Consider the following 14,367-nt stretch of genomic DNA (forward strand, 5'->3'; position numbering starts at 1 on the left):
TGCGGGAACTGTGTATGAGCACGCTGCTTAGTCGAACGTTCTGCTTCCGTAAAAACAAAGACTACTATTGTGTCACCAAACGCACGAAAGTTTGATTATAGGGAAGAGATACTGAATGAACAGCAAAAGATAGTACGGTCAGATGAGACAGGCAGCAGCTAAACTACCGGACCGCAAGACTTTAACAGGGTGCTGATATTTTCATTCGAGATGATAATTCCATATCGGTATAAGTAGCCGGCGTAAGCTGAGAATGAGCTTAAGAAATCCTCTAAAAGGCATCTGTATTTTGTATCAACTTAAATCATAGTTTACTTAATTATGACTGATCTGATTATTATCATTATGCATGGGTTCTTGTTTCCTATCGCCATATATCACAGAGGCATGAAGGAGATTTCATTGAAAAGTCACGGTAGTTCTATGTGATAAATGCTATCAAAGCAATATCATTATATAAATTAAATAGCACTCTATCCTGTCACTGAGATAAGCCGAGCCTTACAAATATATCAAATGAAAACTTTTGTTCTGCCGTCAGAAGCTTGCAGCACACCGCCCGCGGCGCTCCCTTTCACCGCGTGTCCAGCGGTACAGCCTACCTTCAGGCGGTCGATAGCAGAGCCATCTATGAGCAGCTCCATAGGCGGCGGAACGGGGGGGGGCACCGGGGCACCGTGCCCCCCCCCCTTGAATTCTGCAAGGGGGGCACCAATAGCAAGGTGCCCCCCCCTTAAATTTGATGTATTAGTACCAGGGGCGGATTCGGGAAAACTCTAAGGGGAGGTTCATGAATCGAAGTGGTGCCCCTACCTATGCCCAAAATTAAAACCTCAACGGATTTCGGCCACTTAATTTTGGTGGTGCCCTATTTTCAGTTTTTTTTTCTTTATTTTTGGTTAGTCATGTGATGACTGGTGCCCCTGCTAAGCCGCTGGTACCCCTGGAAAGACTGTGGTACCTACCTACCCTGCCCCCTGACAAGCTTACGGTGGGCCCTGACATGACTTAGGTGCCCATGGGCCCTGACAGGCCCGTGGTGCCCCTGACAGGCCTGTGGTGTCCTTGCTAGGCCTGTGGTGTCCCTGGGCCTTGGCAGGTTTGTGGTGCCCCTGTTAGAACGCAGGTGCCCTTGACAGGTTTGTGGTGCCTCTGACAATCCTAAATTGCCAACGACAGGCTTGTGGTGCCCTTGACAGGCCCATGGTGCCCTTGCGAAGCCGGTGGTTCCCCTGCGAAGCCGATAGTGTCCCTGACAGGCCTCTGGTGCCCCTGGCAGGTCTGTGGTGCCCCTGGAAGACCTGTAGTGCTTTTGCTAGGCCGATGGTGCTCCTGGCAGGCCTGTGGTGCCACTGACAGGCCCGTGGTGCCCCTGCTAGGCCTTTGGCACCCCTGGCGGGCCTGTGGTGCTCCTGGCAGGCATGTGGTGACCCCAGGCCCTAAGTCATGACCCATGTGACCTCCACCCTGGGATTCGCCACTGATTAGTACTGCGATGGCTTCTTGGGAATTATACATGTAGGATAAATGGAATTTATCAAACGACAATAAGGAAGAGACAAACACATAGGTACTTGAGGATCAGCTTAAAGTTAACCACACATACGGGCAGGGGTGTAATTTTCCTAAAATGATTGTGGGTGCCCAGCTGTAGGGGCACCCGGCGCCAGGCCGTTTTGGGGCGCGATAGATATTCTTTATGTGGGAGCCTAAATTAACACCGAATTTGATAACATTGCTAGCCGAATGGCGCTTCAAGTGACGTGTCTGACTAAGCAAATACACGCTTAAAAGTGGAAACTGACCGGAAGGACGTAAAAAATATGTAGAGAGGCGCCATCCAGTAGGAGGGGCACCAAATGTGGAGGCGCCAGACGGTTACGACTTACGAGGGCGCCGTGAGACGATGAAAAGGGCGCCATTCTCCTAGGAGGGCGCCGAGTGATTGAAAACGCTATGTGGTCCAAGGGCGCTAAGAGGCCAGAAGGGCGCCGCACAGTCAGTAGTGCTACGTTGGTGGGGACGTGGGGGCGCCAGATGGTTACGAGGGCGCCTTGAGATCATGAAAAGGGCGCCATTCTCGTAAAAGGGTGCCGAGTGATTGAAAACGCTATATGTGGTTCAGGGGCGCTGAGAGCCCAGAAGGGCGCCGAATAGTCGAGGGATGCACGGTGAACAGAGACCTAAGGACGCGAGACGGTCAGGAGGGCGCCGTTAGACCATGAGAATGGCGCGGTGCTGTCAAAAGTGCGCCATTCTCCCAGAAGGGCGCCGAGTGATTAAAAACGCTATCCATGAACGCGAGACGGTCAGGAGGAGGCCGTTAGAGCATGCGAAGGGCACCGTGCTCTCGAAAGGACGCTTGCAGCCTTGTAAAAGACTTGTGGGTGCTTTTTCATCATTGTGGGGGCATAATTCAGGATTGTGGGTGGCTGCATATGCCCCTACAAAGAGATATAAAATTAGGTACACCCCTGCATACGGGGGTGAACTGCCATTTTCGTTTAGTAAAAAAAAAATAAAAAAAATCATCGTGTCAGGGCTGTGACGAAAAACAAGTGGCCTAAATCCGATGAGAAAACAGGATTTGGGGGTACCCTAGGTTTGGCTCCTTGAGCCATGGTGCCCCCCTTGTCTCAAATCGTTCCGCCGCCTATGAGCAGCTCCTCGTACTAGTTTGCATTGAGCCGAATGGTTTGCGATATTTGGAGTTCTTCGTAATGATTTCAAGGCAATATACATCACAGATGCGATGAAATACTTCTAGATGGATAAGTTCACAGCATCGAAGGTGGACTGTCTTTAAATCGTCAGTCTGGCTCTTCAAGTTGATAATTGAATCAAACCGAACTGTAAGGACGAATTGGAGAACAACCAAACGCATCAGTGAAAGCGCACTGCTCGATTCCTGTGTATTTGAGTGCAGAACAGAGATTGAATGCCCTCACCCTTGCCGCCCCTACCGGCATAATCACCTAGCCTGAGGCTCTGTCCGGGCGCGTCTGGTGGGCAAGGGAGGGAGGGGGGCGTACGGCCAGCCGCGGGGGCCGGGGGGGGGGGGAGGGGGCTCGGATGAGTGTGTGAAAGCGCAAGCATAACGTTTAACAAACTAAATGCTTCCAAATTGAAAGTGGCCGTCGCTTCAGCGCTGCTCAGAGTGTATGAAGACCATATTGGAACACCGTTTATAATTATATATAGCTATAAAGAATCCAGCTATATACCACTCATGCATATCAAGCTTCAAAGTTAGTTTCGGAATTTGTATAAGTACACCCATATGTTATTTCATATACATACACAAACGTTTTAATTTACGAAATGAGCTTCCTAAAATAGCGTGAACACTTTAAAAGATATATTTGTGTGTGAGTACATTATGATCAACCTGTAGGTACCTGTACATCAGTTGACTTTATCATCCATCCTGTTTCAGAAGAAGAAAAAAACTTTCATAATTCATAAATACCAACATAATTTCCAGGTCATGGGTTCATCTTTCACCAGTTCTATTTTATTTGCCAGACTGCTGATGAGTTTCATCATTCACAGCATGTTTAGCAGTGAGCACACAGTAAATTGTAATATCTGTGATTGGTTCACGTGACCGAATGTTCAATTGGAATGTGTTACAATTCTCGAGTTACATAAATTGTCAAATAATTCGTATCCTCTTATTAAATGTATGACATGGGAGATTCGTGCTAAATAATAGAGAAGGTGAAGTATTATTCCGGTCCTAGAATCGGCCCTGCCCACGGCGCACCGCCCCTGCGATGTCCCTGCCTGCTATCGCTGTGATCTGCAGGCGCTATTGACCCAGATAACACTATCGAGGTACCGGCGGTCAAGTGAGGAATGTGGGGACGGCGTCCCCTCTCCCCTCCCCCATCCGCTGGCACAGTGGGACACACAAACGGATAAGTCTTAAGGCTTATAAGTCACCACTTGCCTGGGTTGCCGGAATATAAAACTGCAGGAAGCTGGCAAAGTGGTGGTTTTTGCATGCTCCTTGCAGTGATGTTTTTGAGAAACCTCTTTCGCTTTTTGTTTTTGCTTATATCATTTCGCATTACATCTGTGATGTTTTTTAAAAAGCTTTTGTTACTTGACGTCAGGTTATGGTGCCTTATGTCATAGTTATAATCGAACACAAATGATGCATCCAGCCACATCTACCTACCCATGAAGACATTCATTGAATTGGACGCATTCCGAGAATGTGAAGTCTACAGAAAGGCAAGGCAAGACCGATGTCAATTCGATGACCACATGCTCATTTTCCCTTATTCATAAAAATGTCATATGATAGATAACCTAGTGAGTTAAATGTAATTCATTTATTCATCTATCCTAAGCACAAGCACACAAACCCACACAATATTTCGTAGGGAAGAGTTCTCATGGTGACATTTGTCATTGTTTGTTACTATTGTTGTGATGTTATTTTGGTAGGTAAATTAACGACTGAAGTAATAACGCAAAATGACAACTCTTTTTTGTTACGGTTCATTTGTGACCAGTAGTATGTCAACTGTCAAGTATGCACCATAATTATTCTCGATAACCTACCATTAACATAAAAATAAATTTCAAATTTCGCAGCTCTGTCTCCAGCGGCAACTCACTGCAGCATTCTCACACAACCCTGTGCTGCTGACGTCAGCATGACATCAGCAGTCACGTGACACCCAATAGCCGGTGACCAGCGGAGCGGAAAATGGCCCCGTGGCGGCGCGGCGGCGGCGGTGGCGGCGGTGGGGGCGGCGGTGGGGGCGACTCAAGTCGGGACACCCGCCCGCCACCCGTCACCCCGGTCTGTCAACTCCAGCAGCCACACTCCATGTAGTCGCCAGTTTCGGGAAAATGACTAACTTCACAGCAGGGCGGAGATAACAGGAGTCTAGTAGATCGAAAAGTTGGAAGCATGCGCTGCATGGATTCTGGGAGCATTTCGACTTTCGAGTGATAGGGTTATATCGATCATGCATCGTAGAATGTTTGATATGTAACAATTTTTCCCCTATTTAAATGTTGATTTGGTTCACATTTATGCATTACCAAAACTGCGAAGCTTATTATTTGTTTGATGTGACCCTAGACCTGTTGCCCGCCCAATATAAGAACGTCTTTACGTAAAACTATTTGAAAATTGTAGGACGGGCGTTGGGCTTTTGGGAATGTTTCGTACCGATTCTCTTCTAGACTAAGCCATTTCTCGGATTATGTCAGCATACAGACTTTTCCGCCCAAAGAGCTTGGATTGCGTGCACTGTCCCATTGTTGCAGCTGTGGCACTCGACTAACTACTTGTCAACCTGGACGCAATTCTACGTGTTGATGTAAACATTCATTCAAAACTTTTACAATCCTCTGCCGACAAATTCAATCCCAAAAGCCGCGCCCTTCTCCTTTCTGTAAGCGTCTGAAATGCGGCAAACTTACAATGGTTAGAGACTTGCTACTGGCTGGGCTGAATGCCAGAGAGGTCGCTTTGGTCTAAATATCGGCAGTACAGTGGCGGCGACCGCATTCCGGACGGCGAAAACGCTCGGTTTTAATCAGCAATTTCCTTTACGGGATTCCAGTGGGCCTATCAAAGTAAGACCCATCACCAAATCGCCAAGTTTGTCACTGAAATAGCGCCTGGGTAATCTTACCAATTGTCTTTCTAGAAGACGGCTATTTAATTAGAGTTGGTTACTGATGCACGTCAAGAATGAATGAAAAATTAATGAAATTCAAGGAAGCTAGCTGCTTAATGTTTTAACTGGCACGGAGATGGTCTCTGCCTCTGCGCATCAGATTGAAGTCATCTTTTCTGACACCGATCCATCAGCCTTCACGAGCCCCAGGAATACAACAGGCAGTCACACATGTGGCTACCCGACACTAATGCGTTCGTGTCGGCCCCTGTGATCCCCACGACCGACTCTGGTGTTGGATTACACGGGCCGAGCGACTATTAGACCTGGTGTGCTACCACCAGCTCGGTCACTGTTCCAGCTCCGTCCGGCGGCGACTCACTGCTGTCAAGGTTACCGGCAGCCGCCTGCGTCATCCGCGCAGGGCGCCGTGTGTTTCCCGGCCTCTACCTCGTCTCCCCACCCCTCTCCCTAGTCTCCCCGCCTCTCCCTCGTCTCCCTCGTCTCCCCACCGTCTTCGCGCGGGGTGCCTCCACGGCAGGGGCCGCCGGCGCCGCCACTGCTGCCACTGCCGTAACGATTTCTGCCGGTCTGCGCCGCGCCGGGGGCAGGGCGGCGCGGCGCGGCGCCGCGCCGCTGCTGGCCCCAGGCGGCGCGCCGGTGCTCGCCGCCGGCCGGCCACCGGCCGCACGCCGCCTCACACCCGACAGAGAAGCACTCGAGGCAGGGCACTGCGCGCGGCGGCTCGCTTCGACAGGTCAGTGGAGGGGAGGGGAGGAGGGATGGGGAGAGGAGCACGTGCTGAGGGGAAGAGGTGGGTGATAGGGGAAAGGCGCGTGGGAGTTCGGTGCTTTGAAGTGGGTGTTTAGGATATTGAGTGTGTGGGGAAGATGTGCGCATTTGTAGAGTAATGCCTTGTCGAACGAGCGTGAGCGTGATATATGAGCACTGATCGATGTTCATGGTGCGTTATTGATGTTTCATCCAGCCTCCGCATGTTTGTAGGGTGTGTTGGATTCCTTTCCTGTTTTGGTTTAACGTTAGTTTGAGGCTCCGACATTCGAATGCACCTGCCTTTGTTTCTCTTTCTGTTACAACAACATCGACACGTAATTGACGTTTATTGAATCGCTTTATAAGATCAAGCTGCTTGCTTTCTTCAGCAGATTTTATTGGCAGCCAGGCCCGGTTATTGATAAATGCCGTTCGGTCTCCGATCCCCGATCAGATTTTGTTGATGCGGGATGCAGTGTCTCTATCGATTTGTGGCTGGCCGGCAGTCTCAGCAGATGTGGCTCGGGAAGTCTCTCCGGGGCAGGCTCTTATCTAGTTAGGTCCGATTGAAATGTAGCCACAGTATCTCAGCGAGATTGGTGTGGAGTCTTGTCATGAGTGAATACCACCTTTGAGACCATCCATCCAAGTTCAATGTATTGACAAAGGCGGGGCTCCGGAAGCCCGTGTTAACCTCTATTGCGTGGCAAGTGATTGATGGCTATCGATCCAGCTGTAGCTCATAACATGGCTCGGCTAGAAACCACTCAATTGATACATCCTGCTGCTCTGGTGCGGTCTAAACCGACCGAGGACGCACCGACGCGGTCCTACCCGACCCGGCCCGGCCCGGTCGGCATATCTGTACCACGTGCCTCGTCGCTGCCGGCCCAGGCCGTAGTGCGGTCTTTGTCCGGTCGGCGCCGGAGCAGGGTGCTAGGATGGAGCCGCTGGGTGCCCATCTGGAGGCAAGGGCGCGTGATGGTGACCCTGCGGCCGGCAGTGTGCGCTCTTCCGGCCACTGGACGACTTCCACTGACGTGCGACATGACGAAATGTTTATCATCGAGGGGCGATACTGGAGGGATCTGTACGGAGCCCCGGTCGAGCCGGTTCCGAAACCGGTTCAGTCCGGTTACTCTCCTTAGAGTGCATAGACCCGAGATTGCGGTTTGCGAAACCAATTTGTCTCAGTTGCCGAAAGAAATGAATGGAATAAATTGTGTAGCTGCAATTGGAAGGCTTGGACTCGGCAATTCATTTCTCGGTTATTTATAAGGCCTCGGCATGAAGAAAATCCGTGTTATGATTCGATATTACGTTTCCCTTATCCCGTCGGGCTTCAGCCTAACTTGGAGGGGAGGGGGAATCGGCTTACGTTTAAGTCCAATTTGTTTAGCCTTTTCATCTGTTCTCGGGTCGAATGTGCCAATAGATTCATCGACTATGCCAAAGAGCAGTGGCGAGATGGGACGCTGTGCACAGAGAGTCGAGTTCACACTAATGATAAAGCCAATGATAAAACTGATAACAACCTCTGATGATAATGGCAGAGCTGATAGCTTCGGTAAGTCTCAGATCAAGCTAGTAGTCCGAGGCGCATGAGCTGCCCCCTGCACTCCCTGCACTGCCACTGCAATGCGTGCAGAAGTCGGATGTTATGATACTCCCAAGGCCACTCTGGAATGTTGATCCATCCTGTGACGCAAAGACCCGAGTCAAAAATATGTTTACCTGATAGTTGACATTCCGTTTACACTGGGTTTAGTAAGTTGGATTTTAGAGTCGTTGTTTGAGCGTTGAACATGTCGGTGGGTGACATTACTCAGTACAGACAATCGCGATGATGGAGTCATGGAGACATGACTGTAAAATCGAACATGTACTGAGCTTTTGCGCAGTGCGGTCGGTTCGCCGCTCTGTCGCCCCGGCTGTGAGTTAATGAAGTCGGTAAGGAGAGCTGGCTGTACCGGACACAGGTGCTCTCGGGTGTCGACAGTCACTCTGATCATTCCATCACTTCATCCTCTCCGTCTGGCTCCGGAGGCAAGCAATTATTTCTTCAGCACTGGCTTTAGTGGGATTATTTGCTAAACCTTATTTTAGGGACAGTCGTTTACGAAAAAGTATGAATACAAGAACATGTTGACTTCTGAGTCATTTGTTTTTTCGTTTGGTAGTTTGTTCGGGAAGCTGTTTGCAAAATAATGTAATCAGCTGACTAAAGAAATCAATTCATTACTCCTCCAGGCTCCACTAGTGATCCAAAGGAAGGCGTAGGCTATTTATTCACTCCTCAATTTTCACGCATGGTTTCTAGGACTTGTTTTCGGTGGATGGGTGCGATGTTTTCGTCACATCCACCCATGTGTGTGCTGGACTCCTCGCCTCTGTCCGAATCCCGCCCCACACTCTCCCCTGGGCTGGTCCCCTTTGGCAAACCCCGTGTCTATTTGCCTAAGAACAGGGAGGGTGCTTCTTTGCGTGGGGAAACGCGACAAACAGTCGCCATGTTGTCGCAGATGAGTTGGTTCTCCTGTGTATTGGTATAAAAGACTGAGCTTTGAAGAAAGGAAGGGTGCCTTGTTTTGTTTTGAAACAGACGCGGTGGTGCTGTGCATGATCCAGCAAAAAGTTTGGGATTAATTGGTGTGATGCTTAATCTTATGGTATTTTTTCTGTTGACAAATGCAATTTTCAGTACTTGCTCGGTGCCGTTGCTGTGGCTCCGCGGTTTTAATTAAGCCGGTGTAACATTTCCCGAAAACCAGCAGCACACCAGACGCCCCGTGGGAGCTGAACTTGTGCGCAGCTACGGGTTCTGGTTTAATGTTTGCAATGCTGACCCAGGGCTGGGAAATCTCTCATACTTTCATACCCCAGTAGGTAGCAGATACCGCTTTATTGTTCCATCAATTGTAGCAAAATCAACATTTCTCTCTTCCGTACATCATAAAGAAAAATACAATAAAAACATCAAAATTCGCACATTTTTAAAATAAAGGTACCACCAGCCAGTGATCTCGTCGGCGAATAAGAACAAAACATCTGTAAGACTAACACAAGTTCAAAACGTCAGCTTTGTGCTCCATTTTATGACTAATCTGGCGGCTCTTTGTAGCAGTTTCCATTGTAGCATCACTAATTCTTCATACTCTGAGTCGTGTAACAAAAGGTATCTGCTACGCCTTTTTATGCGCTATCTTTCTTATGAATATTGCAAAAAGGAGTTTCATTATTTGTAAAATATTCAAATGACATATTTACGAAACAAAACAAATTGTTTTTAAAAGGGCATTGTTCAATGATCAATAAAAATACGAAAAGAATCAACTCATTCTGCCCATGGCATCTCTAAAAAGCCATCTTTTATGATACAGTGTCCTGCAACGTCTTTAATCCTTTTTGATGACGTCATACACAATTTTATTCAGTTTTTAATGTATTGTTTTGTCAAAACCATACTCATTTGAACCAAATTAGAGCTTTAAAGAACTAATGAACATTTTTTGTAAGTTTTATTAAGAAATCTTGTCAAAAATATGCAAATTACGTCATTGCTGTTTGTGTAACCGCAGGTTGTTTGAAAAGACAAACACTATTCGTTAGAATTGTGTTTTTCTATTGAAAAACAACCGGAGCGGTCGTTCTCCGGGCTATGTTTTGTAACCGCAGGTTGTTTGAAAAGACAAACACTATTCGTTAGAATTGTGTTTTTCTATTGAAAAACAACCGGAGCGGTCGTTCTCCGGGCTATGTTTTGCAAGTCTGGCAGCGAATCGAGACATCTTGATTGGGGCCTAGACGAAATGTACAATCTTCGTAAAAAGTTCAGTGTATAGGCTCCCGGAGGCGATCTACCTTATGGCATCGGTCGCTACTCGCTTAAAACCTCGTGGCACGTGGCACGTGCGATTCCATTTTCCCCGTGTTAAGTGAACGGGGTTTTGGACACTTTTTGCGCGATCGCCAATAGCGGGAAAACGAGCCAAGGAAGAGGTGGTTTTCTTCCCAGCATTTTATGGCAAACACGTTTGGGTACACGCTAGTGTGCGCTGTATACCCCTCAGAATCTCGGAACGTGTCTTTGCACGAGGTCAAAGTTGGAATTTTGCTGTGTCCCATGTTAAGTCAATGGACGGCGATGTCGAGACTTTGCAGAGACATTTTCATTCGATCTTTGTACAAAATTTTAGAGATAGATTTCGCCCAAACTCTTATATCTTGTAGAGAAAGGAGCATAGTACATGCTGGTATGCTTCGTTAAGCTGGCAGAAATCGTTTTTTCTAATAAAGTTCGTTTGAAAATGAAAATTTTTAACATGGAAAGTCAATGGGTGCGTCTTTATTCCTCTATAACTTTTATCGTTAGTAATATATATAGGTGAAAAGTTGATATAATATACGACTTTCGATGCTCTTTCCAACGATGTATAGCACGTCACTGCACGGTGTGCCGTTTTCAAGAAAAGTTGTAAAAAAGCAGGGCTCGACTGTGACTTGAACCCAACCACATTGAGTATACGAACAGGTGAAGGGGACACCTCCCATGTGCGGACGCGGCACTGATTATTGCTTATTATTGGCAGTCGGCCGTTGTGGGTGCGCCTTTGCTAAGCTTATATCTCCACAACTGCTTGACCGATTCACTCGCCGTCTTTTGTGTGGGATAGCCTCTTCCATTCTTACACGTAGTGTGCTATTCTCGATGCGTATGGGTGACCCCTAATGCACGTGCCACGTGCAAAGCGAAGAGGTGTCAGTTCGGTAGCAAGTGTAATAACTCTGTAGTTATTTTGCCGATTGCGCTGATCCTTGGCATGGATGTAGGCAACCGCCGGGCAATACATTTCCGTGTGTCACGGTTGGGGTGCAGCTGCACGTGCGCACGGGCAGGGTGACGCTTCCAGATCTCGAGAACGGCTGGGCCGATTGTGATCAAAGTTGGCACACCGTTAGGGATCGGCGAGTAGGGTGCCGTGCACAACTCAGATGGGACCCATTTGGCACGTGCGCACGTGCAGGCTGACGCTTCCAGATCTCAAGAACGGCTGGGCCGATTGCACTCAAATTCGGTACACTTCTAGAGACCGATTAGAAGGTTGCCGTGCACAAGTCAGTGAGTATGTATTTGCATGTGTCACGGTTGGATTGCAGCTGCACGTGCGCACGTGCAGGGGTCGCTCCCAGATCTTGAAATTGAATGGGCTGATTGAGTTCAAAGTTGGTACATCGCTAGAAACCGGCGAATAGATATTTTCATGTGCCACGGTTGGGGTGCAGCTGCACGTGCGCACGTGTAGGGGTCGCTTCCAGATCTTGGAAACGGCTGGGCCGATTCAGATTTAATTCGGTACACCGCTAGAGACCGGCGAATAGAGTGCCGTGCACAAGTCAATTGGGACCCAGGCTGCACGTGCGCACGTGCAGGGTGTCGCTTCCGGATCTCGAAAATGGCCGTGCCGATTGCACTCAAATTTGGCACACCGCTATAGACCGACGAATAGGGTGCCGTGCACGTCAGTCCGTATCACACCGACTCCGGTCTGCACGTGCAAGGCTCATCCTCTCGTTTGGCGGCGGGCGTTTTTGCTGCGTTTACAAAGGTGCTTGCTCAAACAACCTGCGGTCCCGCGATGCGGAGCCCAGCATCGCAGATGCTGGTAACCGCAGGTTGTTTGAAAAGACAAACACTATTCGTTAGAATTGTGTTTTTCTATTGAAAAACAACCGGAGCGGTCCGTCTCCGGGCTATGTTTTGCAAGTCTGGCCGCGAATTGGGGCAACTTGACCGGGGCCTAAACGTGCATTGCGATTTTCGTAAAAAGTTCAGGGTATGGGTTCCCGCAGGCGATCTACCTGATGGCACCGGTCGCTACTCGCTTAAAATAACCGCAGGTTGTTTGAAAAGACAAACACTATTCGTTAGAATTGTGTTTTTCTATTGAAAAACAACCGGAGCGGTCCTTCTCCGGGCTATGTTTTGCATGTCTGGCCGCGAATTGGGGCAACTTGGGTCAGGCCTAAACTTGTGGCTCGATTTTCTTAAAAATTTCAGTGTATGGGCTCTCGGGGGCGATCTACCTGATGGCACCGGTCGCTACTCGCTTAAAACCTCGTGGCACGTGGCACGTGCGATTCCATTTTCCCCATGTTAAGTCAATGGGGTTTTGAACACTTTTTGCGCGATCGCGAATAGCGGGAAAACGAGCCAAGAAGGAGGTGGTTTTCTTCCCAGCATTTTATGGCAAACACGTTCAGGTACACGCTAGTGTGCTCCGTATACCCCTCAGAACTTCGTAACGTGTCTTTGCACGAGGTCAAAGTTGAACTTATTTCGCTCCCCATGTTAAGTCAATGGGCGTTTTTGCAGAGACTTTTTCATTCGCTCATTGTACAAAATTATATGATACGATTTTGTTTAAACTTTCAGGACTTGTTGAGAAAAGACCATAGAACATGTTGTTATGCTTCTTTAAGCTGTGCAAATTCGTTTGTTGTCTTTAGGCTTCTTTAAAAATGAAAAATTTTAACATGGAAAGTCAATGGGAGCGTCTTTGGTGCTTAATAACTTTGTACCTTGAAGACATATTCAAGTGAAAAGTTGATATTTTATACAACTTTTGATGCTCTTTCCAATGATATATACAACTTTATTGCACGTGGTGCCGTTTTTGAGAAATATAGTAAAAAAGCACGACATTACCGAGATTTGAGCTCAGACCTATATCGTTACGGTGTCAGGCGGACACGAGGACAGGTGGCGCCGCCGCCGCCCGCATAGCGGCGGGAATGTGAACTAACCTGTTTACCATCTATGGTATGGTACCATCGGGGGACCGGCCGCCGTCGGCACCATTTCGGGACTTTGCATCGCAATAAAAGGCTTATTTACAATTGAAAATGGACTAGCGAGAGTCGTTATGGAATCAGAATTTGATGCTGTACAAAACTAGGCGCCTATTTTCATTGTGATGGCATCACAGACTACACCGCTAACCGCAATAAAGCAGATTTATGTCGCGTCATCGATGATTACATATAATGTTTCTTTGATATATATGTAGTCGGGTCTTTCAGCTGCGTTCCTCCCCTCCCTCGCCGCGCCGGCGGGTCGGCCATCCGCGCCCTGCCGCCCGCCGGCTGCTGGCCGGTCAGCTGGCCGGTCAGCTGGTCGCCCGCGGCTGTCGGTGCAGTGCGGGATGCCTACTTGCGGGGGGCCGTCGTGGCGGCGGCCCGGGTGGACTGGGCGAGCAGTGAGTTGGGGAGCGCTGCGCTGTCGGTGCTCTAGTTTGCATTGCGTTCGCATGATACGGCTTGAGCCAATACAGAGTGAACTGATTGAGCTGAGCAAGTCTTTATATACATTGAAAAGTAAAGCACTTTTTACTGCATCTACGGTGAGATGCTAGATAAAATTTATGGTCTACCTAATGGTACCCATTACTTAACAATTAAGTGAATCATTTCGTCGCTAAACTCTCGTAAATTCGTATGTCCGCCTCACTATGGAGTTTGGACCGTAACGTATGGTCTTTGCTCAGACAGTATACGAACAGGTGACGGGGATACCTCCCATAGAAGGATGCGACACGATTTTACTGCTAAATAGCGGCCGGCCGCCGTGGGGACGTTTTTGTACGACTTATATCTCGGCAACCACTGGGCTGATACACGTGCGGTTTTTTGTGTTGGGTAGCTTTTTTCCTTCTTTCACATAGTGTGCTACTCTCGATGCATATGGGTGACCCCTAACGCACGTTCCACGTGCAAAGCCAAGAGGTGCCTGTTTTGTAATAAGTGCAATAGCTCGCGGTAATTACTGGGCCGATTGCGCTAAAACTTGGCATGGAGGTAGACACATTCCAGGCGATGCATTTCCACGTGTCTTGGTAGGGGTGCAACTGCACGTGCGCACGGGCAGGGTGACGCTTCCAGATGTCGAGAA

The 14,367-nt window shown here is 48.5% G+C and overlaps 1 protein-coding gene across 1 annotated transcript in view; it reads left to right on the forward strand.

Annotated features, from left to right (window-relative positions):
• Positions 1-6,208: 6,208 nt before the first annotated feature.
• Positions 6,209-14,367, forward strand: part of LOC122375129 — a 43,346-nt gene continuing 35,187 nt past the window's right edge. The window contains exon 1 of the mRNA XM_043354337.1: positions 6,209-6,402. The gene's annotated coding sequence lies outside the window, so the exon portion shown is untranslated. The remainder of the gene's footprint in view (positions 6,403-14,367) is intronic.

Source organism: Amphibalanus amphitrite, unplaced genomic scaffold (assembly GCF_019059575.1).
Source record: "Amphibalanus amphitrite isolate SeventyFive unplaced genomic scaffold, NRLGWU_Aamphi_draft 001780F_arrow, whole genome shotgun sequence".
In the NCBI taxonomy this organism is placed as follows: Eukaryota; Metazoa; Arthropoda; class Thecostraca; order Balanomorpha; family Balanidae; genus Amphibalanus; species Amphibalanus amphitrite.